The 27,091-nt window shown below is 40.3% G+C and overlaps 1 pseudogene; it reads left to right on the forward strand.

Annotated features, from left to right (window-relative positions):
• The first annotated feature begins 1,722 nt into the window (after nucleotides 1–1,722).
• LOC143838888 (inner centromere protein-like) lies at nucleotides 1,723–16,219 on the forward strand (annotated as a pseudogene).
• The last annotated feature ends 10,872 nt before the right edge of the window (nucleotides 16,220–27,091 follow it).

Below are 27,091 nucleotides of genomic sequence, written 5' to 3' on the forward strand. Positions count from 1 at the left end.
AGTTGATTAAATTATTTTGATTACTTCTTACCCCATATGGTCTTTGTGGCAAAAGTAGCTCAAATAGGCTTGTCTGTGAAGATTGCAACATAGATTTAAAAATAATGAAAGGACTGTAAACAGTCCTTGGCAGTGCTGAAAAGCTGTTGATCTAAATTCACAGACTGGCATGAGTGTTTTGATTTACAAATTTAGAAATAAAGATGTTAATTAGAAAACGTAGTCTATCCAGGATGTGCTACGAGGAATTTTATTAATTACCATATTATTTAAGATCAGGAAAAGAAGGTAAGCAGCATGTTGAATCTGCAGATAATAAATCTGGAGGGAAAGAAAAGATAAGCTTGCAAGCTTTGAATCCTGGAAGTAAAGTACTTCATTGATAGTGGTTGCTTAATTGTTATAAATTCATAATTTATGTGCCCTTCCTTTTTAGTGCAGTAGAGTGGTGTAACAATACTTTATTGCTCTATTGTGACTTTGTCAGTAGGGAAGCATTACTGGTCTCTGTCTCTTTGATCCTCCACTCCCTGACTAGCTAGAAGAGGAAGCTCACAAGAGGAACTCATGGGCATAGACAACATGTTCCCAGATGCTGGAGATGCCACAACTGACTGGCCTGCTCCTTGATAATGCTGACTCCTGGACTGTTTTTTTTTTTTACAACCCACTTTCTGATGTTCCTTTCTTTGGCCTTGTTGATATGGGTCCTGTTGCCTAGTAATTCTGACTCCTAGAGTGCTATCTGAAGTTGAGTTCTCTACACCCTCACTCCTTGGTGTTGCCCAGCTGGTCTGCTGCAGACAATGAAATATGACACCGGGGGCCTATAGCCTGGTTCAGAACAAAGTAAAGTGACCAGAATTCAACATTGGTAAAGCAGGACACCATTGACCAGGGGGGGGGGTTCTTGATTAAAAATTTGGTCTATATGGAGCAACAAAAAATTTCATAGAATGCATAGAATGCAATAATGTTATATATATATATATATATATATATATATATATATATATATATATATATATATATATATATATATATTTATTTATTTATTTATTTATTTATTTATTTATTTATTTATTTATTTAATTTCAACATAAGTACAATTTGCCAGGTGCCCCCAGATATCCCTCCAAAAGTCGGACAATCTGGTCACCTTAGAACAAAGGAAAGCAACTAACAGCTTCAGGTGGGTAGCCCTGAATCCAGTGGTACCTTTAAGATCCAAAAAGTTTTATTCAATGTGTAAGTTTTTGTGTACACACACACACTTCCTCAGACAGTCCACACATAGAGGCAGAGGGAGAGCAATATATTAGTATATGGCATAATGAAGATATTTAACATATTCAAGGATGATACAGGAATAACAAGCTAAGTTATAAAGTTATCATTTCTTTGGTTTCAACTCAGGGAAAAACTTAGAAAAGGTAATAAATATGTCAACTGGCGCATATGCCGGATCATATCTGTCGCGGGTAAGCTGCTCAAAGACGTATGGCGCGTCTCTGAAGGAGCTGGCTCGGAAGAAAATGGCACGGATTTCAGGAGGCCTTGCTCCGTAATAACAGACTGCAGGATTTCAGTCTTAGCTGCCGCCCTTCAGTTGCCCAACGAGGGGCTTCTGCTTCTTTCCATGAAAGCTCTGGTGCGCTGCCGTTATAACAAAGCCACTTATAATTCGGTGTGATTTCTGCCAAGAACGACTTGATGATGAAGATGTTGGATATTGCATGCCTGGAAGAAAAATGCACAAACAGAATTTCAAAGTTCCTGCACAATGTGGACAACAAAGACTTTGTGTGGCTGATGAGATTCTTGAAGAAGCTAACAACATAGTCAAGAGCAGCTTCAATGGAGAGCCCAAGTTAATGCCAAAAACTCCATCACAAAAGAATTACCGGAAAAAGAAACGTTTTTCTACAACTAAGAATGATCCATTATCTGAAAAGAGGTTATTGGAGAGAGACAGTAACCAATCAAGTCCTGTTGAACGCACTTCCAACAGACTTCAAATGAAGAAGAATATAGAGAATACCTCTCCTTGTTGTAGGATGACCAGATCTCAGGCTGCCAGGATCTCGAATGATTCTTGTAAGATAGCAGCTATTGACTTAGCAAAAGGAAGAATACCAATAGTAGAAATTAATAATCACAAGAGGCTTAGTGCAGAGTTAAAGATTGAAAAAACAGTTCAGAAAACTGAGAAGGCCACTTTGGCCAAGGAATCATCATTAGCTGGTGAGTACCGTGTAGAGAAATGCAACATTTGTCTAAAGCTTCAATACTTGTGGTCCCAGACACCCCTGAGACTCAAATTCTGAAAGAAGGCCGGAGTGCATGCAAGCTGTAAATAGCAAATGTAGCCATTGTCAACACCACTGAAATGGAAGAACCCTGCTCTCAGGTGGAAGAGTTACTTGAACAGCAACAAGAAAAGAGCCAGGATTCAGAAGCCAAATTTCCTCCGAACTTAACTGAGAGTGTACAGACACCCAGAGCTCCAAAAGCAAATCGTCAGTCTGTGTGCCGAAGTCTTATGGGTAGAACACCTATGAATAAAGCCTCCCTTGTACAGAGATGTTCACTGGCCAGTAAAAGGGAAAGAACAATCCAGAAAGCTTGGAACAAGAGTACATCCAGGAGAAGCACTGTTTGGGAGCGGTCATCCACTTTCAGACGTGTGAGCTGCCGTGTATCTCTGGAAAGATTAGTGGCTGAAGAAATTATTGAATCTAGACCACAATTGGATCCTGCTCATTCTCATCAAGAGGTTACTGATCAGGCATTCAGTCATTCTCAAAAGGTCCCCAGGGCTGCAGCTATTGAACAGCAACATGAAGGCAAAAACAAAGAGAACAGCTGTGAAAAGAATGCCAAGGTCCAAGAGCAACCTCAGAGTGTCAAATGAAAGTCAAGCTATAAGAGAGCAGTGAATGAGTTACATGATGGGCAGCATACAGAGGATGAGCTCTCTCCTCCAAGGAAGAAGTCATCATCCCCTCAGTGCCCCGCTAGTAAGGTTGTCTGCCCTTTTAAGACTTTCCTGCACACTGTACATAAGAACCAGGTTCTTAGGATGAGTCCTGGCTCCGTCAGCTGAAACCAGCACCTTAAAGTCGTTTCTCAAACACAGCATTCCTGTTCAAACCAATCTCAAGATGGGGTTTGCTGAGAAAGAGAGGCAGCGCTTGGAGAACTTAAAGAAAAAGGAGGAAGCTGAGTATACAAAGGGGTATAAGGAATACAAAGGGGAGGGACCCGATCCTACTACCCTGGCCTCAACCAAACACCTGGCAGAAGAGCTCCATCTTGCAGGTCCTGCATCGTAACTAACTAACTAAATGTAACTAACTAAATGCCAGACAAAGCCTGCATCAAATGGGAACTGAACTGTTTGGAGATGAAATGAGATGAGAGAATTCAGTGGACTCCCAAATGGGAAAAGGAGGGTTGACTTCCCATTTCTCACACCTACCATTGCATGGCACTGATGACAGGAGAATCACAAACAATTATCCACTGATGTACTTTTAATTGTGTTATTCCTTGTGCATATTCGCTTGTGCTTAATATTAAAATTCTGCATTTAGATTTGTATAAAGAGCCATTAGTGTTAAATTCAGATTTGGTTTTTTCTGCCTATGGTTTTAGTCAACATTTGAATGTGGTTTGCATTCTGCACCCTCATTGGCCTGTAAACGAGACCTGATGCATGGAGCAATAGGCAGGCAGAATGAGATGGAGCAACAACATACAGAAATCTCATCCTCAGCTGCTTTTTCTTCTGTATTCTGTCTGACTCTGCCTGTATTAAAGTGGAAATGAATCAGGGAAAAGAGTTTCTGACCTCTCCTGTTTCCTTCTTTGCATTCTGCCTCTGCTTGCTGGGATATCATTATTCTTTACCAGTTCTGTATGCAACTTTGGGTGACATAGCTTAGGGTAGAACAAGGTTTTAAGTAAAACTGGTATATTTTCTTCTCCATCTTACTTCTTCAAGGCAAACCTTTTGAAAAGGCAACAATGGAGCAATTCCTTAAAGTTTATTGTGAATGTGCTAGTTGTAAAGAAGGAACAGAGATGCATACAGGATTTTACACTGATTATAAAGGAGCTTTAGGTTTCAATATGAAGGCAAGTTAGCTAACGAGAGAAATCTAGGCTCTTTTAAATTTTTTACAACAAGAAAACTTGAGAGGTTGACTTTGCATGTAGAAACAATAACTGTGAATGCTATAAACAATTTCCTTGGAATGGGCAGGTTGGAGCAGAAAGACAATACTTGGGAGGTAAGATAATAGTTCTCTAATTAGGATGTGGAACAAAGATCTAATTAAAAAGAGAATAACTGTAGATCCTGTCTAACATAAATGGACTGCATTCCATTTTTCTGTTCTTATTTTTATAAAAATAGATACTTGAGGCACAATGGAAAAAATTTAAAGGTTATCTGTTAAGCTTCTCATAAAATTATCTCCATTGCATGAAAGAGAGATATCACACTGCTTGGTGCCTTATGTAAAGTAAAAACTAAACTATGGTCAGAAAGTTGCAGAGGGGCTAGTCATCCAAGCTTGCAATAAGGTTAAAATGGCAAATATTCTCAATATTATATTGCCATTTAATATATACTTCCAGTGCTTTAGCAGTGGAGAACTGTTCCTCTTCCATCAGTCAATTTTTGTGCCTGCAAACAAACCAAACCTCATTATCAGCACTGCTGGTTGAGCACACTATCAGTAGAAAGAAGCTTCAGAGGTCTGTTACTTTGAATGAAATAAGAATCTTAGACCTGAGGTGATGAAGGGCTATGAATCAGAGGTGCACACAGGATTTGCAGGCAAAGAATCTCCCTTGCAGACCCTGGCATCTTGAGTTCAAAGAACTCTGTAGGCATTCAGGAGGGTCAGGGACTAGGGGAAAAAACAACAAACCCTCAATCAGAAGTGCTACTACCAATTAAGGTAAAGATGATTTAGTTGCGCTGTTGGTTGATGTTACATAAACATGTAGAAAGTCTTACAGACCATGTTTTCCTGTCCTAAAAACCGCATACTGTTTCAGTGTGTACCATTATTCTTTTCCTCTCACTATGATCCCAAAGCACATTAAAAATGTTTCTTTCAGCAATTTCTTGTGGGATTCCACTATTAAAAACATGGCTAAGAAAATGATCTAAAGGCACATGATCCAGTTCAATGCTCAGTTTAAAAAAGGTCCAGCCACTCAGATGGTCTTTGGGTGAAGGACTGTTTCAGAATCCTTTGCAAGCTGCTCATAAGCTTTTGTATGAAAAGGAGGTAAAAAAGCATTCAGTTTTGAATGCGGGAAATATTACCAAATGGATATTTCTACATTGCTCTTGTGTTGTAAATTTTGTCATGTACATTCATGTGGCTGGATTGATATTTCACCTTGTTCCAGAAAACACAAGTTTTCTGTTATTTTACAAGATGTGATTGAATATCCATTTTACCACATGGGGCACAGAATTCAGAAGCAACCCTCACCAGAAATAATGAGAAAAACTATGTCACTCTGTAGTGTAAGGTGACCAGATTGTCCCACTTTTGGGGGCACCTAGCAAATTGTACTTATGTTGAAGTAAAAAAATATATATTACAATACTATTTTTGCATTCTATGAAACTTTTTGTTGCTCCATATAGATCAAATTTTTAATCAAGAACCCCCCCAGTCAATGGTGTCCCGCTTTACCAATGTTAAAATCTGGTCACCTTAATGTTCCTATCCAAATAATTTTATTTTCTTTATTTACTTGAGACAGCTTTTCTCAATTTTCTTACCATTGAGAAACCCCTGAAACATTCTTCAAGCTTTGAGAAACCCCAGAAGTGGTACAATTGTATAGGTCCTTCATGTCATAACTCACATTCTCCTCCATTGTCTGTTTGAATGGCCAGTGGTTTTATTTGGAACCTGTTGCTTAAAATTGCAACATATGCCTTGAGCGTCTCCAGTATTTAGCTATTCTCCTTGATTAAGTAGGTGAATATACTTTGAGAAAGCATCAATAAAAGTTAGAATATATTTGTTCCCACTAGGGTCTCTGTCTTTATTGGGCCACATATATTACTATGAATTATCTTTAGAGGATGCTGTATCTGGCTTTTCTTTTGTCTTTTATTGTAACTAGATCTGGTTCCTTTTCCTTGAATGCTCTACCTATAGTTTTTTAAATAATGTGTTTGGTTTTTTATATGCCCTTGGTCAAGTTATCTCTATGTCCTAGATATCTGTGCCACAGCCAGAATACATATGATTGCAATATTTAGTCAGGTTTGCTTTTTTCCATATACATGTCTATAGCATACAAATCCTCCAGTACATGTGCTCCCACAGATTTGTGCTCCCACATGGAACCAGGGCAGCAAAGTGTGGAAACCATCTTAGAGTCTCTTTTCTATCTTTATTTAGGGTATCAAAGAAGTTCCAGTGTGAACTAATGTATTTTGTACAAACACTGCCCATATACCATGGGGCTTTCCGCACAGGGACCAATTTTGCTGAATGTTTGCAGTATGCAGAAACGCTATATTTAATAGTGAAATTTCGTCATTCTGCATACCTTTAATTTTAGTGGAATATTGAAGTCCCAGTAGCGTTGTATTCATTCCCCACATGTTTCTGGTCTCGCTGGAATTACAACAAAGGAAGCAATATTTTTCCACGCTTTTTCCTGCCCCTGGCCATCAAACAAACAGAACAGCCAATGAACTGTTGTGTTCATGCTCCTGAAAAGCCCCTTTCCCTTTAAAAACTGTTTTTTAAAAAACCAAACACACCAGTTTCTGAGTGTCTTTCTGAGACAATGAACGAATATTTGTTCATTCATTGTCTCAGAAAGACCTTTTTTGCTGGTGTAGGAGCTGGCGCTTAATCGTTTACACCAGCGGTCCCCAACCTTCATCTGGTCGGGGACCGCCTCCGGGGGTGGGGGAGAGCCAGCGACCCGGCTGCCGCAGTTGCTAAAAAATGCGCACGCACGGAACTGCCACGCATGTGCGTTTTGGCCACCAGGGGGCACAAACGTGCATGCGCGGCAGTTCCGCACATGTGCGTTAGCGTCGCTGCTGCGCCGTCTGCCGCGCCGTCTGCCGCGCCGTCTGCCGCACCGGCTGCCACGCCGGACCGACGTCGCACACAATCTGCCACACTCCTGAAACAGTCCTGCAAAAAGCGATTCATTGTAGCGCTTAAAGGGAAATCCAGAAAAGTGGATTCACCCTCTGAAAAGCGCTACACTCTTGCAAACAATCTGCAATACTAGGGGAAAAGACCTGTGTGTTCCCATTGTTGCAGTTCCAGCCAAGTCCCTCACCCTGGCTCTCTCCGAACTTCCAGCGAAGCGATCACATTTTTTTTTCTCGGAGCGAGCAGAAAGCAACGAACCAGCAAGCCCGCATTCACACAGCGAGGCTTCTCTGGCTACAGTCCCTCCACAGAAGTGCTTTAAAGCTCCCCTAAGTCCCCAAGCACAACACAGCCCCGTTTGCAAGTTCCCTTTATTTCTGGCCGAAAATCGTGCCGTGCAGGGGGGAGATTTTTTTTTCACTCGGGGGAGCATGGTAATGATGACTCGCCAGCTCACATGCCAGCTAGATGGGTCTCTACATTAGGAGGAATCAAGGCATATTCGTTGCAACGTGTTTTTCTTTTTTTAAAAAAACCTGTTCTTAAAGGGAAAGGGGCTTTTCGAGAGCATGATAACAGCCGCCCATTGGCTGTTCATTTGATTGATGGCCAGGGGAGGGACAAAGCACAGAAAAAATCGCTTCCTTTCTAGCAATTTTTGTGAGACCGGAAACCTGTGGGAAACGATTGAAACGCTACTGGATTCCACTACAAAGGCAGGTATGCATAACGTCGAGATTGCACTTTTAAAAATAGCATTTCCGCTTTCAGGAACCATTAGGTCGTTGTGCGGAATGGGCCCAAATATATACACATGGATCCATCTACCCTTACATATAGGGTGGGACTGAACCTTGTACCTCAAATTTTGAACAATGCATTTCAGGGGCAATTTGCCAGGTGCACTGAATTATTGCAGGTCTGGTGAAGATTACTGGTGTTGCACCTGTCCTAGTTCTAGAAGTGGGCCTCAAATGCAGCATTTAAAAAGGGCTTGAAGTTGTAATTTGTCATTTTCTAAGGTGAAATTAATTTCAAAAGAACTGGGTTCTAACTTTCTCTGAACTTTGTCACATGAACTTTTATAGACTGCAGAAGGCCACCAACATATGACTCCAGCGCGAACAGTTTTCAAATGTCACTGTGGGTGTATCCCTTCATAAACTCTGAATGATCATTGCTTTTATTCCTTTACCTTATTTTTACTGTAGGAAAATGTGCTCTTTGACAATTATTGTTTTGCTGTAAAAGTGAATTACAATGAGTTGAACAGATGTTTCGCTAACTACTTATGGAACATACTGCAAAAGTGCATGAACCAGTATTTTTTATTGTTTTAATAAAGCCATCATTACACCCACTGGTAAGGCTGGCAATGGGATTCTTAATAAGGGCATGTTCAACGGCAGATAGCATCACATGGAGCTTTATGTTAGCATAATGAAAAATGTATCACTTAACAGTGTTTGCATTATTCAGAGTTATACACATACAAGTGTCTGTTCTAATCCCTTGCCAATATGTTGTCTTGGTAACCAGTTACCTGAACACCTGCTCAGCCACTACAAAGAAACAAGCATTGATGGTTATTGGCCATATTTAGTCCTGAAACAGAAAAAAAGCAATCTAACAAAAGATTAATATTTAATATTACTATATCTCTCTCAACTTGGGTGCAAAGCAGCAAGTTTGGGTTCTAGAGAGAAGTCCAGAGTATAGCATTGGTGGTACTGCCCGATTAATAGCTTAGAATCTATGAGGAAGTCCTCTGAGTAATGCAGATTTTAGAAGTATCTTATGAGAATGAGGGAGGAAATATGTTTTGTTAATTGTTGGTAAGAGTAGCGCAGCTACTGGTTGTGTGTGTGTGTGTGTGCAGTCCTAGGTGAGGAAGGAAGCCTGTGAGGGACAAAAGCTGGTCTGTCTGTCTATCCTTGACTGAAGGAACTTATACTCTTCTGTATCTTAAGGCCTTCTGCAGATACAACTGCCTTAAGCCGAAGCTTTCATACATTAGTAATGCCAGCAATTAGTTGGCTACAAGTGCCTTAAACATATTAACACTTTCTTTCTTTTCCTTTTAAGGAGAGCCCAGAACGTGCCACATAACAAAAAAACTGTTTTGCTTGGTACATATCAAAGAACTTTGGGAAGGAGTGGAAATGAGAGAAAAGCAGCTAGACATTATTTAAAATTTGAGGGTTGCTGAGGTAACTTGAAATGGTATGCATTTTTCGTGTCTTTGTTTCAAAGGACTGTTAGCGGCAGTGGTGTTTGTTTCCCTTCCCCTTCTGTTTCTCTCCTCTCTTACTGTGATTGCTGCTGACAGTGTATTTGGATACTCTCTATTCTCCAGCATCTTGATTTCTCCTCTGTGTAGAAGAATCATGCCACTGGGCCTTCTAGGAAATGTGGGTCCGTGGGATAAAGGGAGAAGTCTGAAGTGATGGTGGGGAGATGATGTGTCTGCCTGCCAGCCGATGGTAGCTGAAATAGTTCCAGCACCCCCCCCCCCAGTACCAGCTTGCACAGGAACAGGCAGGAGGTGGGAAAGCCTCCTATCCCACGGGTAGTCAAACTGCGGCCCTCCAGATGTCCATAGACTAGTAGTCCATGGTCATCTGGAGGGCTGCAGTTTGACTACCCCTGTCCTATCCCTTTGATCTCCTTGAACTTTAAGCTAGATAGCTGTACACACCAAAACAGCAATGAGAAATTGTCCTGCTTGCATGTTGCCTGGTAGCATCTGACTGACCACTGTGGGAAAAAGGAGGAGACTTTGGTCAGATTTGGCAGAGTCCTTTTCATGTTCTTAGATGATGTCTTTGCTATATAAGAAGCATCAAAAGCTTTGGCATTTTTGTATACACAGAATGTGTGAATTGTGTTTTATGTGGTTTCCAGTTCTAAATTAAAATGCAGTGAGTCACTGGGAGCAGAGTCATTAGCTCCCTAGTTTCTTACAGAATGCAGGCTTATCTTACCCTACACTGTGTAAATCTTTAGCCCCACTTATGCCACATAAGGGATTAATGCATAGGACTGGATACAGGGCTCCTTGGTCCTGTGCCCTTTTTTCCAGTGTCTACAAGTTGTTCTGCTTTCTGATGGAGTGAAAACAGTGATTGGCACAACTACATTTGCATTATCCCAATGGAAGGAATTTGTATGGTATTTTGTCACTGAGGCACTAGCAAATGAATTTTCAAGGGATCAAAGGGATTGATATGACAAGCTACAAATCTTGTGCAGCATCCTAGAGAAAGAGTGCTGTCCATTCATCCATCATTGGTGCACAATTATTGCAGCAAAATCCCTTTAGGAATGTTAGCCAGAGGTACTAGTGAAGAAGTTTAAAATCTTTGTGTCACATCAGCTGCAGCACGTACTAGAACTGGCCTGTTGAAGGGGCAGAGTGGAAGAGACTACAAGGATTATTGGGCCAAGAGTAAAAATGTGATATGAAACAGGTAGTGTAATACAAAATGGGAGTTAGTGTGGTGGTCCCAAAAAAAAACACAAACTGTGAAAGACAGAAGGAAAATGATCTCCTGGGTAGAGTTATTAGACATATGAGGCATCATGAAAAAATAGACAAAGGAGGCTCAGGGGAATATCGACCCCCCCCCCAAAAAAAAACATCTTGTGTTCTGAGAAATTGGGCAAAAGAACAGATGGGAAAGAGCAAGGTTCAGGTTCCTGTACGATCAGGGCGACCTTATGGGGTTTCCACCTGAGAATGGGTAGACCAGGGATGATGAAAATTTAAGATGCAAATAAGTCAAGGTGACATACCCGAGGGACACTGACAGGAAGACACTAAGTTGGGAGATCAGTGAAGGGAAAGGTGAATTCTGACTTTGCCATACTCAGTCTGAGACTGAATATCATGATGGAAATGCCAACCAGACAGGACTATGAAGGTGAAAGTAGACAAGTAGTTATTAACATGTTGGTAGGTGACAGTTTGAAAGTAGGAGCACATCTGAGTGCCATCAGGGAGAAAGCATAGAGGAAACAGAAGGTGACACAGGATAGAAAAATGCAGAGCAATTATGCCTTTGAGAAAGGCAAAGAGGAAGGATCACTAAAAGAGAAAAAGACTTTCTTGTCATCTGATTTCTGCCTCCCAATGGTACTTTCTCTCCCAATTAGGATGGGGAGGAGCTCCATCTAACTGGGGTAGATTTAGGACTATTTTGGGTAGGTTCAAAAAATACATGCCAATTGGATGTAGCATGTCCATGCCTTGAGATGAGTGGATGTCCCCTGGGTTGTTGAAGGCCTCTCCTCATCTGATCTGGGAGTACTGGAAAAACAATAGGGTGGGAGGAGCATTGTAAGCCTCTAAATTCAAGTCAGGAAAGAATAGCAAAATCCATTTCGCAGATTGCGAAGAGCAGAAGGGGTTGATATTTACTCTCCTAAAGGTTTTTTTGGAGTGAAATCTTCTGGTTTTGTGCATTCAGACTCCCATTTTTAGGAGTCTTTCTTAGCAACAGGTCTGTTTCCTGATGCTCTCTCATCCTCTGCCTTTCCTTCCCCAATAGAACTTTAAAGAAAGTGTTGTATATTGCTTTTCAACACCCCCTGAGTCTCACTCTCTAAGGTTGCCAGCCAGTGGGTGTCAAGTGACAGGAGTTCAAGAGGGCAGGGACATGGGGAGACAGTGTTAGGCAATAGTTATGTCCCTTCTGGAACTGACATAATTTCTCTTTAGGAATCTCTAGGAATCCCAGGAAATTCTATAGTGTCGCCACTAGAGATGTCACTTCCAGGGATTCCCCAGAAGTTATGGTGATTTTAAAATTTCTTTTCCTTCTGCCAGCTGTTGGATTGCCAGTGAGCAATAGAAGTTGGAGGAGAAAATATAAATTTAAACATGTCAAATATTAGTGTTCAGAGGTGCAGCATGTGTAAAAACAAAGAAAAAAAAGGTTCCTTTTTAAATTATGTAGAATTCTCTTTCCATCCTTGCCTCTGAACCATCAAAGAAGGATTCCACATATGAGGAAGTATGGATAAGAGGTTTCAGGTGAGAAGTAAGAACCTTTCCTATGGAGGACAAAAGACCCTGTCCCTCTTTTCCCCCTCCATATTAAGCATTGGCCATAAATATTATAAAAGGCAGCATTATTGTCCTGAGACTGACAGATGCCTTATTTATGTACAAAGTTGTGTTATGTAAATCTGAATACAACCTTTAATGGTTCGGTGCCAATTTGATTTACACTGTGAAGAGATATGTGGGAGAATGCCAGTGTTAAAAACTTTCTGGTAACAAACAGCAGGTTGTCTTCTGTTTCCTGCATTAGCATTTGAGTTCACTGTGGCTGAACTCAATTTGTATCAGTGGAGATTTATATCAAGCAGTGGGAAGGCAGGTCATATCCTACTGCTGTCTTGTGGAATTAGCATCAAGAATCTAGACTATTACAGCAACAAATAAAAGGTAGTTAGAGGAATAATTCATCTTCTATCAACCCTTGTAATGGTCATTCTATTGCTACCGCATCTCCTAGACCTATTACTTTAGCTTTCAGAGAAAAATCAATCTCTCCAGATTATTTCATTACAACTTTCTTTTTTTAAAAAAAGAGTTCAGATCAAGAAAGTTCTACACAGCTTATAGAAAGTTACCTTTAGATTTAATGAACATGAATGAAGTACATCTTGCTACTGTCCATAACAAACCAGTTGGGAAGCTAATCAGTTAAGGATTTGTTCACAGATTTTTTTAGGGTTAAATGTATATGTCTTTGGTCTATATATCTTCTCTCATTTTTGCAAGATGTTTCGAGCAGCACATATGCATTTTTACCAGGCGTTTTCCCAATTAATCCCAGAACTGTTTACTTCATAGGTTTTGTTCATGTACTTAAAAATATTATTCCATCCTTATCTTTTTTCATTTTATTCCATACCTTCACATAATTATTTTGAAATAACTGACAACATAATATAGATATTTAACCTTCCTTTCCATTTTGACATCCATCTTATTCATCAATTCCATCTGTTCCTGAAAATTCATATTTCTTGTTAACATCTTTGTTTTCTCTTTGTTGAGTTTAAAACCTGATAACATGCCAAATTTTTACCAATGAATATTTCAATTCCTTTTAAGGGATCTTCCAAAATTTGCACCAAGTTATGACTTCTCAGTGGAACAGGCTTCCTCAGGAGGTGGTGGGTTCTCCATCTTTCAAAATTTTTAAACAGAGGCTAGATAGCCATCTGAAGGAGAGGCTGGTTCTGTGAAGGCAAAAGGATGGGAGGTTACAGTAGATGAGCGATTGGGATGTGAATGTCCTGCATAGTGCAAGGAGTTGGACTAGATGACCCATGAGGTCCCTTCCAACTCTATGATTCTATGATTCTAGAAGAAGAAGAAGAAGAAGAGTTGGTTCTTATTGGCCGCTTTTCCCTACCCGAAGGAGGCTCAAAGTGGCTTACAGTCACCTTCCCATTCCTCTCCCCACAACAGACACCCTGTGGGATGGGTGAGGCTGAGAGAGCCCTGATATTCCTGCTCGGTCAGAATAGTTTTATCAGTGCCGTGGCGAGTCCAAGGTCACCCATCTGGTTGCACTGGGGGAGCGCAGAATCGAACCCAGCATGCCTGATTAGAAGTCCACATTCCTAACCACTACACCAAACTGGCTCTCAATAAATGCATTAATCCAAAAGATTTTCAAGATTAATATACAAATGAAATCAGGGACTTTTCTTTCGGAACGAATGAACAAAAAACTTGAAAAACAAAAGAGATTACTATGGCAGGAAGACTCAAAGGTAGAAAAGTTTGCTATTGGAAGAATGGCTGATAAAATGGAAGAATGGCTGATAAAAATGATAGAATTCACAAAGATTGCCAAATTCACTTAATTAGAAAAAGGACAATATCTATATTCATTGCTAATTAGAAACCTCTTATAAAAATGAAATTGGAATAACTACTTTGTTAAGATAAATATGTTCTCTTCTGTACTTAGGAAATAATTGTTGACAAGCATGCACTAATTGTACACTTTTATATTTAGGAAACAACCACTGATGAAAATGGTACAAATCTGGAGGCCATTTTGGTTGTTTTATTATTATTAAAGTAGTAGTAGTAGTAGTAGTAGTAGTAGTAGAAGAAGATAAGATATTTCTATTTGTATTCATTGTTAAATTGTTCAGTTGTTAATTATAGCCTAGGATAGGTTCTTTCTTCCACTGGGAGTACAGCAAGGTTGGAGAAGGAGGAAAGTCTGTGGAAGGGGGAGAGAAGGAGAAATGAAACACACAATGATTAAAGGAAGCCTGGGAGCTTACCATGCCTCCCAGTCCTCCAGTGGCTGTGGCTACTACTGTGGCCGTTAAAACCCCAAAGATTTGAATGAAGACTTCCAATAGTAAGCCTCATCCACTTTCTAAATAGTTTGGAAAGTGCCAGAGGAAGTACTGACAGGCACCATGATACCTATGGGTGCCATAATGGGAATCTTGGCTTAAAGCAATCATTATGGAGCAAATTGAGAAATGCTCAAGCAGATGCTTGATCAAATAGAAGAAGAAGAAGAAGAAGGAGAAGGAGGAGGAGGAGGAGGAGGAGGAGGAGGAAGGAGGGAGGAAGAAGAAAGAAGAAAGAAGAAAGAAGAAAGAAGAAAGAAGAAAGAAGAAAGAAGAAAGAAGAAAGAAGAAAGAAGAAAGAAGAAAGAAGAAAGAAGAAGAGAGCCCTGATATCACTGCTCAGTCAGAACAATTTTATCAGTGCCGTGGTGAGCCCAAGGTCACCCAGCTGGCTGCATGTAGGGGAGTACAGAATCAAACCCAGCATGCCAGATTAACCACTACAGCAAACTGGCTCTCTATTGGTCATCCAATAGATCCCTTGGATGACCAAGAAATAAAAGGTTTGCTAAAGGAAGATGAGAAGATGGCCAAGAAGCTAAATGAATACTGTTCTCTGTGGAAAATGGGAGCTTATTCCATTCGTCCCAGGTTAGCTTGAATTGTCTCAGAAACAAACTGGGGAGCAATGAAGATCTTTTAAAATCTCAGCAAAATAGTAACAGACTTCAGATAATAAATGGGCAGCTGTATCATAAACTACGTGAAGCTTCTGAACTGTTTTTAAAGGCAGCCCCACATAAACTGCTATTTGCCTCTCTATCTGTTATGCCTGGAGCTGACTGTACCACCAAACAGCTTTACATGTTCCTTCAAGGGAAGATCTACTCCAGCCAGAATAGGTAGTTTCCCCATCCCCTGATCAACTTCCAGACCAACCAACAGTACCCTAGTCTTGCCTGGACTGAGTTGCAGTTTGTTTGGCTTCCATCCAGATCATTACTGGGTCAAGGCACCAAAAATGTAACTATAGGCACATCTATAGCCCATTATATAGTCCTCCAATGTACTTTTGATGTACTTTCCAATGTATTTAACTACAAATTCACATTCTCTAGTTATCATATAGAAACATTACTGAAGTAATAATCTTGAGTTCCATAGTACCTCCCTCTCGCTGTCTTAATTGCATTGCAGTAAATACAATGTGTGTATTTAAGGGGAGGGCAGATGTCTTATAAACGAATCCTGTTTTTTTCCCCTTGTCAGTTACAGATGCAATTTGTAAACAAGCTGGGGAACTTAGTCTAATTATAAAAACTGGCAACTATTTCATAGGTGTGGGCGAGAGTTGGGAAAAATAGTTTATATTGCATTTACATGTTACTGTGGCAATTATCTCAGGGAGACTGTTGATTCTTACATCTTTTAGCATGCAGAAATAGACAATTTTTATTTCTTTTTTTAAAAGAATGAGTTGAAATGTATTTTTCTTCTGGGTTTCCATTAGGGTTGGATTTTATTGGTCATTTAAATAGCAGCTACAGATGGGAACATTAGCTTTGTCTTCATCCCCAAATATGTATTTGTTTGCTTCCTTCTTCCAGATATACCTTTAATTGTGTAGCTCTAAGAAACCAGACTATGTGATCCACAAGAACATCCGTGTCACCATAATGAATGAAATCAAGGAACATCTGAAATCAATAACTTGTCACTGAGAGTGACCTCTGCTGTATGCTTGTGATGAACTATGGCAGCCTTCAGAATTCAAAGGGTCACAGACAGACAGGGCAAATTTCATTCTCTCTCCACTTTGGCCAAGTTAAATTGATACTCCTGTCATCTGCAGGTTTGTCTGGGTGTCTCTCCTACATTGCCTTAAAAATCCACTTGCACTATCCAGTGTTAGCATGTGTTTGCTTGTGTTCAGACAACTTTGTAAGCATCCCATTTCTCATATCTTCCCCTTTTTCTCCATTCCTAATAAAACTGGCTTCTCTTGCACTTTTCTTTCGAAAGCAAAATGAATTTGCAACAAAGCCTCTGTTTTGATCTGAATTAAGTTTTTCACACTGGTGACCTATGGCACAACCCACCAGCAGAGAAAGAGGTGGGTGGGGTTCTGGTATTTTAAAAAATTTGCATCCTAACAGAGAGCATGTGTTAAAACAATCATTCATGTTGGGGGTATCTTCCTCTCTGTGTCTGCACATGTGTGTGCATGCATGGGCACATCTGGCCTCCTCTCTCTGCCTCTCTTTCTCTTCCACTGGAGTCTGAGAAAGCCAGGATCATATTCTTCTTTTGCTTTGTGTTGTCATATAAGAGCTACCAAATTGTCTCTTGATGCTTCACACCTTTCTTCCCATTGGGAAAACCCTTCTTTTTGTTATTCTTTTAATGCTTCCAGTTTAAAAATGTCAGGGACCAAGTGACTGAGCAAATAAATTATTGTTTTCTGCTTCACAGTGGCTATTTGAGAGCCTCCTGTGATGGACACAAGAATATATGTGCTGAAGCCAATGGAGCTACTGTCATGTAAACCTGCATGTTAGGATTTTGCACTTCCCCTTGTGTATTCCAAGGAAAAAAGGAAGAAGCGAATATGAGGTTGCTGAACTGCTCAAATGCTTAAGTGCCTCTACGAAAAAATAAAAGAAACCCACCATGCAAAAAAACTAAACAAGCCCGGAATGGAGGGGGATCCATGAGAGGAAGACTGAACTGATCCTACCAATAATGCAATAATCAGAAATAGCACAACACAGGCAAAAATGAGAAAGGTGGCTGCAGTCTGGAACATTTTTGTTTTGATGCCAGTTACATTGAAATCTGTCTCCACACCCCTAGAAGATGGGTTCTAGTGAGTAGTTGTGTTGGTCTGAAGTAACAGAACAAAGTTTGAATCCAATAGGACTTTTACGATGAGCAAAGCTTTATTCAAGGCATGAGCTTTCATGTGCAGGTACACTCCTTCAAACAATGAAATGGAAACTAGCAGACTACATATATAGGGAGAGCACTGCTAATTTACTCTCTCCTTATAGTCTGGTGATTTCCATTTCATTGTGTGCCTGCACACAAAACCTCACACCTTAAATAATACTTTGTTGGTTTTAAAGGCGCCATTGGACTCAAACTTTGTTCCACAACCCTTGGCTATTAATTGCTTTGGTAAATCATATAGTGTATGGGACAAGAGCATTCATAGATTCGTTCTGTACACCCAGTCTAACACACTGCTGTGGACTCATAAGACTACAGTTGAATCCTATTACTTTGACCAGGATTTACGGTATACAATGAGCTGAAAATAATTACCAGTGTTAGATTCCCTTTTCTTTTAACAATTCACACTAAGTCAATGGTATAGGTTGTCAGTTAGCATTCACAATACCCTCCTATAAACTTTTACTGGTGCCTAAAGTCAAACAAGTTGCTGTCTTCACTTCTATAATCAATCTCCCTCCCAAAGATTGGGATGCAAAGACTATTTCAACAACTTGGTGCTTATTGTAAAGAAGAAGGCCTTAATATAAACTACGATCAGTCAAAAGTAATGGCCTTTAGAAAATGGGCCAAAAAATGTTCTTGGAGCATACTTGGAAATTCTATCAATCAGTGCAATTGATTTAAATGCCTGGGTATCACATGTAATGAGAACTTGAATTGGAAACTTCATCTGGCCACCTTTAGAGCCTCTGCAACAAGCTTAGTGGACATTATTCTGAAGTTTTATTATACAGAAAGAGGCTTCTTCATTGATCCAGTCCTTAAATTATACAAGTGCAAGTTCATCCCTCATCTATTGTATGGAGTAGAGGGCTGGGGATGGAAGGAAAACATATCTAGGCTAGAAACTATTCAAAATGTCTTCCTAAGGCGAATCCTAGCCTTACCTAGGGGAACTCCTGGGGCCATTTCGCACGGCTTCAAAGTAGCACAATGGTTGCTATTTGGAAACGCTACTAATTTGCCATAACCCACGATGTCGTAGACAATCTGCAACAATCCTGAAACCAATCAGCAAAAAGCGCTTCGTTGTGGCGCTTTCAGGGGAATCCAGAAAAGTGGATTCACCCTCCGGATAGCGATACACTCCTGCAACCAATCTGCAACAGTAGCGCTAAAGACCTGTGTATTACCATTGTTGCTGGTTCTTCAAAGTCCCTCCCCCTGGCTCTCTCCTCCAAACTTCCGGCGAAGCGATCGCCATTTTTTTTTCTCCGAGCGAGCGGGGATAAACGCACCGGCGAGCCTCTTTCTGTTTAGAGGCTTCCCTGGCTTCAGTCCTTCACCTTTAGTCACTAAGCACAAACCACTGAAAAGCCCGTTTGCTGAAATAAAGTCCCTTTATTTTTTACAAATAAATTCAGCCGAAAATCGGGCCCGTGAGAGGGGGGGGGATTTTTTTTTAATCACTCGAGGCAGCGTGCAAACGATCATACAATAAAATGACAGCTCACATTAGGCAGCTGGATGGGTCTCTCCGTAGCAACGAATCTACCTAGATTCGTTGCTATGGGTGGTTTTTTTTTTTTTAAACCTTTCTTAAAGGGAAAGGGGCTGTTTGGGAGCATGCTAACGGCTGCCCATTGGCTGCTTGACGGCCAGGGGTGGGACGAGCTTGGCAATAGCGCTTCCTTTCTAGCGATTTCTGCCTAGACCGGAAGCCTGTGGGAAACGCTAAAAAACGCAACTGATTCCACTACAAAGGCAGGTATGCATAACAACGAATTCCACTATTTTAAATGGCGATTTTTCATTCCGCAAACAATTTGCAACAAAGATCCCTGTGCGAAAAGGCCCCTGCTGTTCTGATGAGGGCAGAAACTGGTCTACCTTCTCTTAGTGCCCGAGTCCACTTTGCAATTCTAAAATTGAGGAAAAACCATAGGTTAGCCAACTTAAACAAATTTAGTCATCAGACTTTTAATATAATGTTATCTAAGGATCCACCATGTCATAGCTTTATTAATAGCCTTCATCTCCAATGACCTCTTAAATCCATCAGTTGATAACTCCCAACTTAGAGACTGGATCTTCAAAAGTGATGCCCAGATAGATAGAATGCAAATTTTGAAAATTAAGTCAGCATCATTGTTCAAGTAGTTTGACTATGACCATCATAGATCCTCTTATCTAATTAAGATTCCTAACCACAATCTCAGAGCAGCTTTCACATCATTTTGTTTCAAAACAATGCCCACAGAGGCCTTGGCTGGCCATTATAGCTGTACACCAAAAAAAAGTGTTTTTTGTATTTGTGGTGCACAAGTTCTGGAGGATTTTCCCCATTACATATTTGACTGTTTACTTTATACTCCACCCAGGTCCACATTCCTTGATGAGATCTGATGTGGCTCTAACCTTCCCTCTGTTGCTGAAAAGATAATCTATCTCCTATCTGACTCTGTTGACAGTGTCACATATAAAACCTTACTATTTGCCTTGGCTGCAAGGAGCCAACAGTGTCACTGTTAAGGCAGGCTCTTAGGGGCATAGGCAGGGAGGTGGTCTCCCAGGTACACTGGGCCCTGACCATGTATGGCCTTAAACGTAATTACCAGAACCTTTAGCCTGATCCAGAATTCAACTGGCAACCACTGTAGTTGGTAGAGAATGGGCTGAATGTGAGCCCTCCATGGTGTTGCTGTGAGGACCCTGGCCACAGCATTTTGGACCAGCTGTAGTTTCTGGATCAAGCAAACAGAGAAACAGACCTATCCACTGACAATATGATAAATAAAGAAAAATGTCCTATTTTTGTGGTTTTCCTTGTTTCTTTATTCTTTAGGACTTCTGTCAAAACGGAATCCAGGTAATCTCCGTTTTCAGTTCTTTCATCAGTGACAAGTCCTGAACATTAAATAAGAATTATTATTACAATATCAAAAGAAATTATAACAATAAATGCAATAAGTAAAGAGAGCTCCTTACCTCTGAGTCTTCAGTATACTTATCAATAAGTATTCTTATGGGTCTAGTGCTAATTCCAATATAATATCTGTCACAAGGGCATACAATACAATAGACACAATTTTTTGTGGAACAATTAATATAACTATTTACTTTAATAGTAAAGCCATTGATAGGATGTGTAAAGTCCTACATTGGTAGTAAATTAGCACATACCCGGCATGAGCTGCATCTATGATTTCCTGCCGGTAACAATCTTAAAGGAACCTCCTCCAATAACCTGCTATGACTTGTCAGTTCTCCTATATTACGATTCCTCCTCCATGCCACCTGCAAACCATTTTGACAGTCTTGTAAATGTTGTACCAGATGCCAATGTTTATAAAGAATGTTTTTAATAGAATTAGCAAGATGAAAATATTCCAATGAGCACGTCACCTGTTGGATATCCTCCCTCCTTTTATATTGTAATAGCTGTTTTCTTTCCAGGGTTTCTGCCCTCATTCTTGCTTTTTCTATAATTGGTTTAGGGTACCCTTGGTCTGTTAAAGCAGTTACTAAACCATCAAATGCTTTTTTTACAGGCCAACTATGTTGTGTTATTTCTTTTATGCCTGAGAAACTGACCGTATGGGCTATTGTTTCTTAGATGTGGTGGGTGAAAACTAGCATAATGTAAAAGTGTATTCCTATCAGTGGATTTTTTGTATGATGAAATGGATACCTTGCCTTCCAATTCTATAGTAACTAGGGTTTCCCAATAGGGCAACTGTTGTTTGCTGGTATGTCCCACAAATTTAATATTGGGATGTTGTGAGTTTGCCCAATCCAGAAAATCAGCCACCATATCTTCTTTACAAAAAATCATTAAAAATGTCATCTAAAAATCTGCCATAAAATAAAACATCCTTCCAGAAAGGATTTGCATCCTGATTGCAAAGCCAATCATTTTCCAAATTAAACATAAATAGATTAGCGATGCTAGGGGCTACTCCTGAACCCATGGAGATGTTGGACAGAATAGGAGAGAAGACCGCTCTCTGTGGGACTCCGCAAGTAAGCTGTTGGCGGTTTGATGTTTTCTCTCCTACTCTAACCCAGAGGAAGGAGATCAGCCATTGAAGGGCTGTCCCTTGTATTCCGGCATCGGCAAGGTGGTGAGCTAAGAGCTCGGGATCGACTGTGTCGAACGCTGCTGAGAGGTCTAGTAATATCAGTAGCATTGACCCGCCTCAGAATGGGTGCCTCTTGTGTTTATAGCAAAGTGATGCTTAATCAGTGATCACATAGTCTGGGGCTATGTCTGTTGAGTTCCAACTTCAATTAGCACTTCATGTATAATTTTCCTGTTCTCTAATGCTTTATAAAATGGATATCAGCTGCAATGTTGAGGCAAGGAGATTCAATACAATGTCAACCTTTGTTAATTAAAAAGCAAAGAGAAAATATATAATTAGATATGTTCTCTTGCTTGGCTAATTAAGAATGATCCAGGATGGGGAGAAAATAATGATTTAACTGATGAACAGGGATGAAAGTAAATGGCAAACTATGTGTCAGCCTTTAATGTAAGTGAAGTCTTCGAGCCATTCTTCTTTGAAAGCTGCACTCCACAGACTGACTTTTCTTTTGGCTTTGACATCTCTCATGTTGACAGTGCAGAAAGTTTCTGTTTCTTAAATAATGGTTGAAACACCCATACTAAGGGTTGAGTACTCTGTGAAGAATCTTCTGGTAGATTTTAATTGTTCTGTGCACAGTATCTGTGCAACAAACGAAAGAAACTCAATCCATCTGTCAACCATATAATCATACAATGGCAGCATTATGTACTGAAAATATTCTAAACCAGAAAGGAAATAGGCAACAAAAATGCCCTCTAATTTCTCTTTGGCTCTGGTGCAGTCCGTATCGATCAATTACATTTGCAAATGCTGCCTAATTATTCAAAGTCACATAGGCCTCCCTGAGTGTTAAGACTGATTTTCTTTACTGACAAAATGTCTAAAGATCACCAGGAGGTGCAAAGAAAAAAATCTATTATTCCACTGCGTTCGAATCCTGTTAAATCAACTTGCTGTTCGTGATAAATTAAGTCTGCACTGCAGGTCAGTGCATTTCTATTAACTGCTTATTATAGGAGAAAGTAAACCAGTACCATCAAGAACTTTACACATCCACCAAAGCAAGCTGTCACTCTGGTTAACTTTTACAACAAATGTCCCTCAGTCTCTCTCATGTGAGAGAAGAAACATCATTTGGCATTTAAACCTTAGTTGCCAGCCCACATTAAAGCAAAGAATCAGCCTGGATTGATTACGCCTCCTGATTTAAAAGGTCAAGAAATTGTTAAGGTCTTTTTCTTAAAGGAATAGATACTTAGCTGATTTACAAACCAATTTCTTTGAAAAGCAAATCCCTCAATTGTCTAATCTGTATAACGAACAGCTATCTCAGTTAAGGAGAAAATAGTGATACAACTGGAAGCAAGATACTCTTTTGTTTTAGGTTTTCTTCACTGTTTCTGTCATTATATATAAGGCAAGAAAATGTAAAAATAATAAAATTTTCTATGGAATTTATCCCTTCCATTTGACAGTGATTTATAGTCTCTCTCTAAGTGGGAAAGGGAAATAATGTAGAAAATTATACAGCAGTTACAAGAAGCTGAATATACTGAGGTTGGCTCCTTCTCAGATGTAACACTGAAAAAAAGAAGCCCGCAGTTGTATAGAAATGAAAATATAATCACTTGCTAATCAGATTTATGACAATTATTTGCCTTCAGTTGTCAAGTTATGCAAGCTATATAACCACATATAAACTCTGGTCTTGTATCTTGCCCCCAGTTGGGGAATTAATTGAATGTCAAGCTGAACAAAACCCTCCAAAGCTGTTGAGCTTAGGGAGAAGGCCAGCATAGATTCTAAAACCACTGTTCACAAAGACAAAGAACTGTACTTCTGAGTGTTAGTGGTGGAGGAGATGGCTTTTTGGCAGGAAACACCTGCGGCTGCTGCAGGCAATTGAGGGAGAACGGGAAATCTCACCTTTACCAAGATCCATTGGGAGGCATCATCAGTTAATATAACTGGCATCTCAGATAGAACAATGCAAGCGCATGATTGCTGATTGGCTTAGTAGTTCCCAGTATGGCCCAGGTTGCAGACAGCAACTGCAATTCCTGTCTCAGCTGCCTCCTCCCATTAGTTCTTATTAAGGGGAAAGTTTCCCACTGCTCCATGGTTGTGCTTGGAGGTTCCTGCCAATGTAGTGCCTCTTTGGCAGCTGCAACTTCTAAATATTCATGGGACCAGGCCGTAAGTGTCACAGGAGTAGTTTGAGCCTCCTTTCTTTGCCCTAGAGACAAAAGCCTCAGGATCCAGCCATATGCCCAACAAAGCATGTCCTCTGCACTTTCTGATAGATACTTCGACCATCAAGGGTGAGGAACCAACAAGCTTTGTGGTCTCAAAGAACTCCTAGCAGCCGTGGCTCCCAGGCTTTTTCTCTGACATATTGAACCCAAGTACAATGACAGGACTTTGTCTGCTGCATTTGTTCAGGGTGCTACACTGGTTGAATAAAGTCAAAAACATAGCTGGATATGTACTCTGTCATGTAGGAATGTTAATTTCCCATAAAAAAGGATTTTCTAATCTTTAACTTTTAATTCACAACCACCCTATTTGATTATTTATCTCACAGCTGCAGAAAGATATCTGTACTATAAATGTATTCAATGAATTAGATTTGATTTTAAAGTACTCTTGAAACCAGACGTCTGTAACAAGGTACACTGCCCCTGGTTTCAGTTTATGGATTGTTTTACAGCTCTGTGCATTCCAAGATAGCTTTGTCAACCAGAAAGCACTTTGCTCTGGGTGATTTGATTTTGAACTGTGCTGATCCCCTGTAAGACAGATTCTGAGTTACCTCTGGATTGCTTTTGATCACCAGGAAATACACGCAGTTGGAATCCTGATAACAATACATTTTTGTCTGGTTCTTGAGGTGACTTCAGGATTCCCAGATGAGCAAATCTTGGTTTAACTGAGGTGACATTTCTTGGAATTTTTTGTAATAATTATATTTCCCCATTCCCCCATATTCCTCCTATGCTCTGCTGGTTCAAGAGAGGCTAGGAGGAAACACCAGTTTCTGTGACATCTCTTTCTTCTCCTGGAACATTGTGCAACCTGGCTGTGACTGGGAAGTGTTCTTGCTTCCCAATGCTTACCCTGTTTGGCCTGCTACTGGACCCAGCAGCTCATGTAGAGATTCCACTGGTGTGGGGCCTGATTCTGAGGAAGAAGACAAAGAGGCAGCAGCTGATGGCCCATGACAGGGGAGCTGAACAAAGGCTAGTAGACTCATAGTGCTTGGAAGTTTGAGTCTCCAAAAGGGATTGGTGGCTTGCATTGATTAACAATATGAGGAGCTGGGGTTGTCCATGCTTCTGGCTTCTCTGCTGCCTCATCGGGAGGCAAAAAGCCATGATGAGATGGCGGGATAACTCAGGAGGGTTCTCCCATCAGGAAGCATGCGGTTTACTATTGCGTGTTTGCAAGCAGGAGGTGCATTTTATGCCTCCATGCGGAAATGGTCCAGATATTTAGGCTTTAGGCTGATCCTGCATGGAGCAGTAGGTTTGATTAGATGGTTTATATGGCTCCTTCTAACTCTATGATTCTATAAGTGGCATGGTGGCATGGCATGGTGGTATATAAATTCATGGGAACAGCTAGTTCCCATATCTTGTCTGCCCCTTTTGTTTTTAACTTAACCCCCCCTCCCCATTCTCTGTTCATACATGATTTTTATATTCTGTGTTGATTGTATGTTGACTTGCCACAATCACTAGTTTAGTCTTGAGGTGCTATTTAGTAATTAAGATTTACTTGTTTTAAAAATACAAATTAAGTAATATTTTAAGAATGCTCTGATTATTTCTGGTACACATTTTAAAATATAGAATTCCCAGAAATGTTCTTATATTATCATTCCTATATTATAAACACAACTGTTTGACTTTCAATAGTGATAATAAAAGCAGAAGGTTGGGCTCCTGTAGTATGTGCCTCTCCTAAAGCGGCAAGGAGTGTTTGTTTCTAGAGTCTTGAGTCTTATCAGAGAAATGTGTGTAAATGCAGCTCAATGGGACACACTTTCTATGGACTATTTTAGGCCAGGAGATAAAAAATTGGGACAAGGCATTGATGTACTACACAAATTTGGAATTATTTTAGAAATATATTTTCATTTGATTTTGCACCATCAGCCTTGGCCCTTAAAAAAAATCTTCTGTGACTGTTGCAGTTATTTATTGTCCTATTTCAGGCCCAGGACAATGAGGGGGGGGCATGGAATAAGGGTTAACCCCCTCCCTGTGTTCCATAGTCCCAATCCATATTGAGCTCTCATCTACCTGAAAATAAAGTTTAGAACATTACTGGATGTTCCTAATGCAGAACTTGTGATGTGATGGAATGCCGTTCTCAATTCTCCTGCCTGATTCAATGTCCCATAGTTGCTATGTGTGCATTATCTCTTGTGGTCAGACGTTCAGGCAGACTTTCACCACCTTCTCCTCAGGTTGACTGCAAGAATTCTGAAGGCTGACAGGTCCAGTCAGGCAAACCCTACTTAGAGCATCCTCTGCCTATTGGACTTGGGGCTTTCCTGGGGGTGGGGAACCAGACCCTACCCCATCCCTTACATATGACAGGGATAGTGGGAGAACACTGCTTCTCTGGCAGTATTCGAGCCCACTCAGGTGCTGGTCTAGGGTAGATTTGACAGAGAACAAGGATAGGGTCCATATAAAATACATTCACACCAGCCTCTCCTTGAAGGTGATGATTGGTGCACCTCCATTATTGAGGTGATGGCTCACTAGACCCTAGGACAATCTACATGACAGGGTGGTCATAAAACTTGAATACCTGCCCTTTGGTATGTGCAATATCTTTTAGCAATAAAGAAAAAACAGCACAACTACATTTTAACAAAGAGCTTATGTAATGCTAAAGAGTAATACAAACCTAATTTTCTTGCTGAGACCTTCTGAGCTTTAGACTGATAGTTTCAAAGTCACTTACCTGGTACATCTTTTAGGTTTTTGTCTTAGAATAAACCTAGATGCATGCCTTTTGGTAATATGTACTACTAACTGGTACTTTCATTCATAATATCTCCATAAAATGCATAAAAAGTTATAGCAGCAAATTTTTCTAAGTCATTATACTGAATTTTAGCACCTGCTTAAAGCCAACTTTGATTAATGATGCACAGCAGTGAATTTTAGCACCTAGTTTGAAGGGGGATGCTTTATAGATAACACAGCTCTTCCCACCTATGAGAACAGTGTAGATTTGGTGTGTAGTAACAAGGGACGTAGGCTTTTGAACTCTGGTACTGGAGAAGACTATGATCTTCCGAGCTGCAATGTATGGCTGTGAAAGTTGGACCATAAAGAAGGCCGAGCGTCAAAGAATTGAGGCTTTTGAACTATGGTGCTGGAGAAGACTCTTGCGAGTCCCTTGGACTGCAAGGCGAACAACCCGGTCAGTCCTAGAGGAGATCAGCCCTGACTGTTCTTTAGAAGGCCAGATCCTGAAGATGCAACTCAAATACTTCAGCCACCTCATGAGAAGGAAGGACTCTCTAGA

This window comes from Paroedura picta, chromosome 5, assembly GCF_049243985.1.
Source record: "Paroedura picta isolate Pp20150507F chromosome 5, Ppicta_v3.0, whole genome shotgun sequence".
Classification (NCBI taxonomy): Eukaryota; Metazoa; Chordata; class Lepidosauria; order Squamata; family Gekkonidae; genus Paroedura; species Paroedura picta.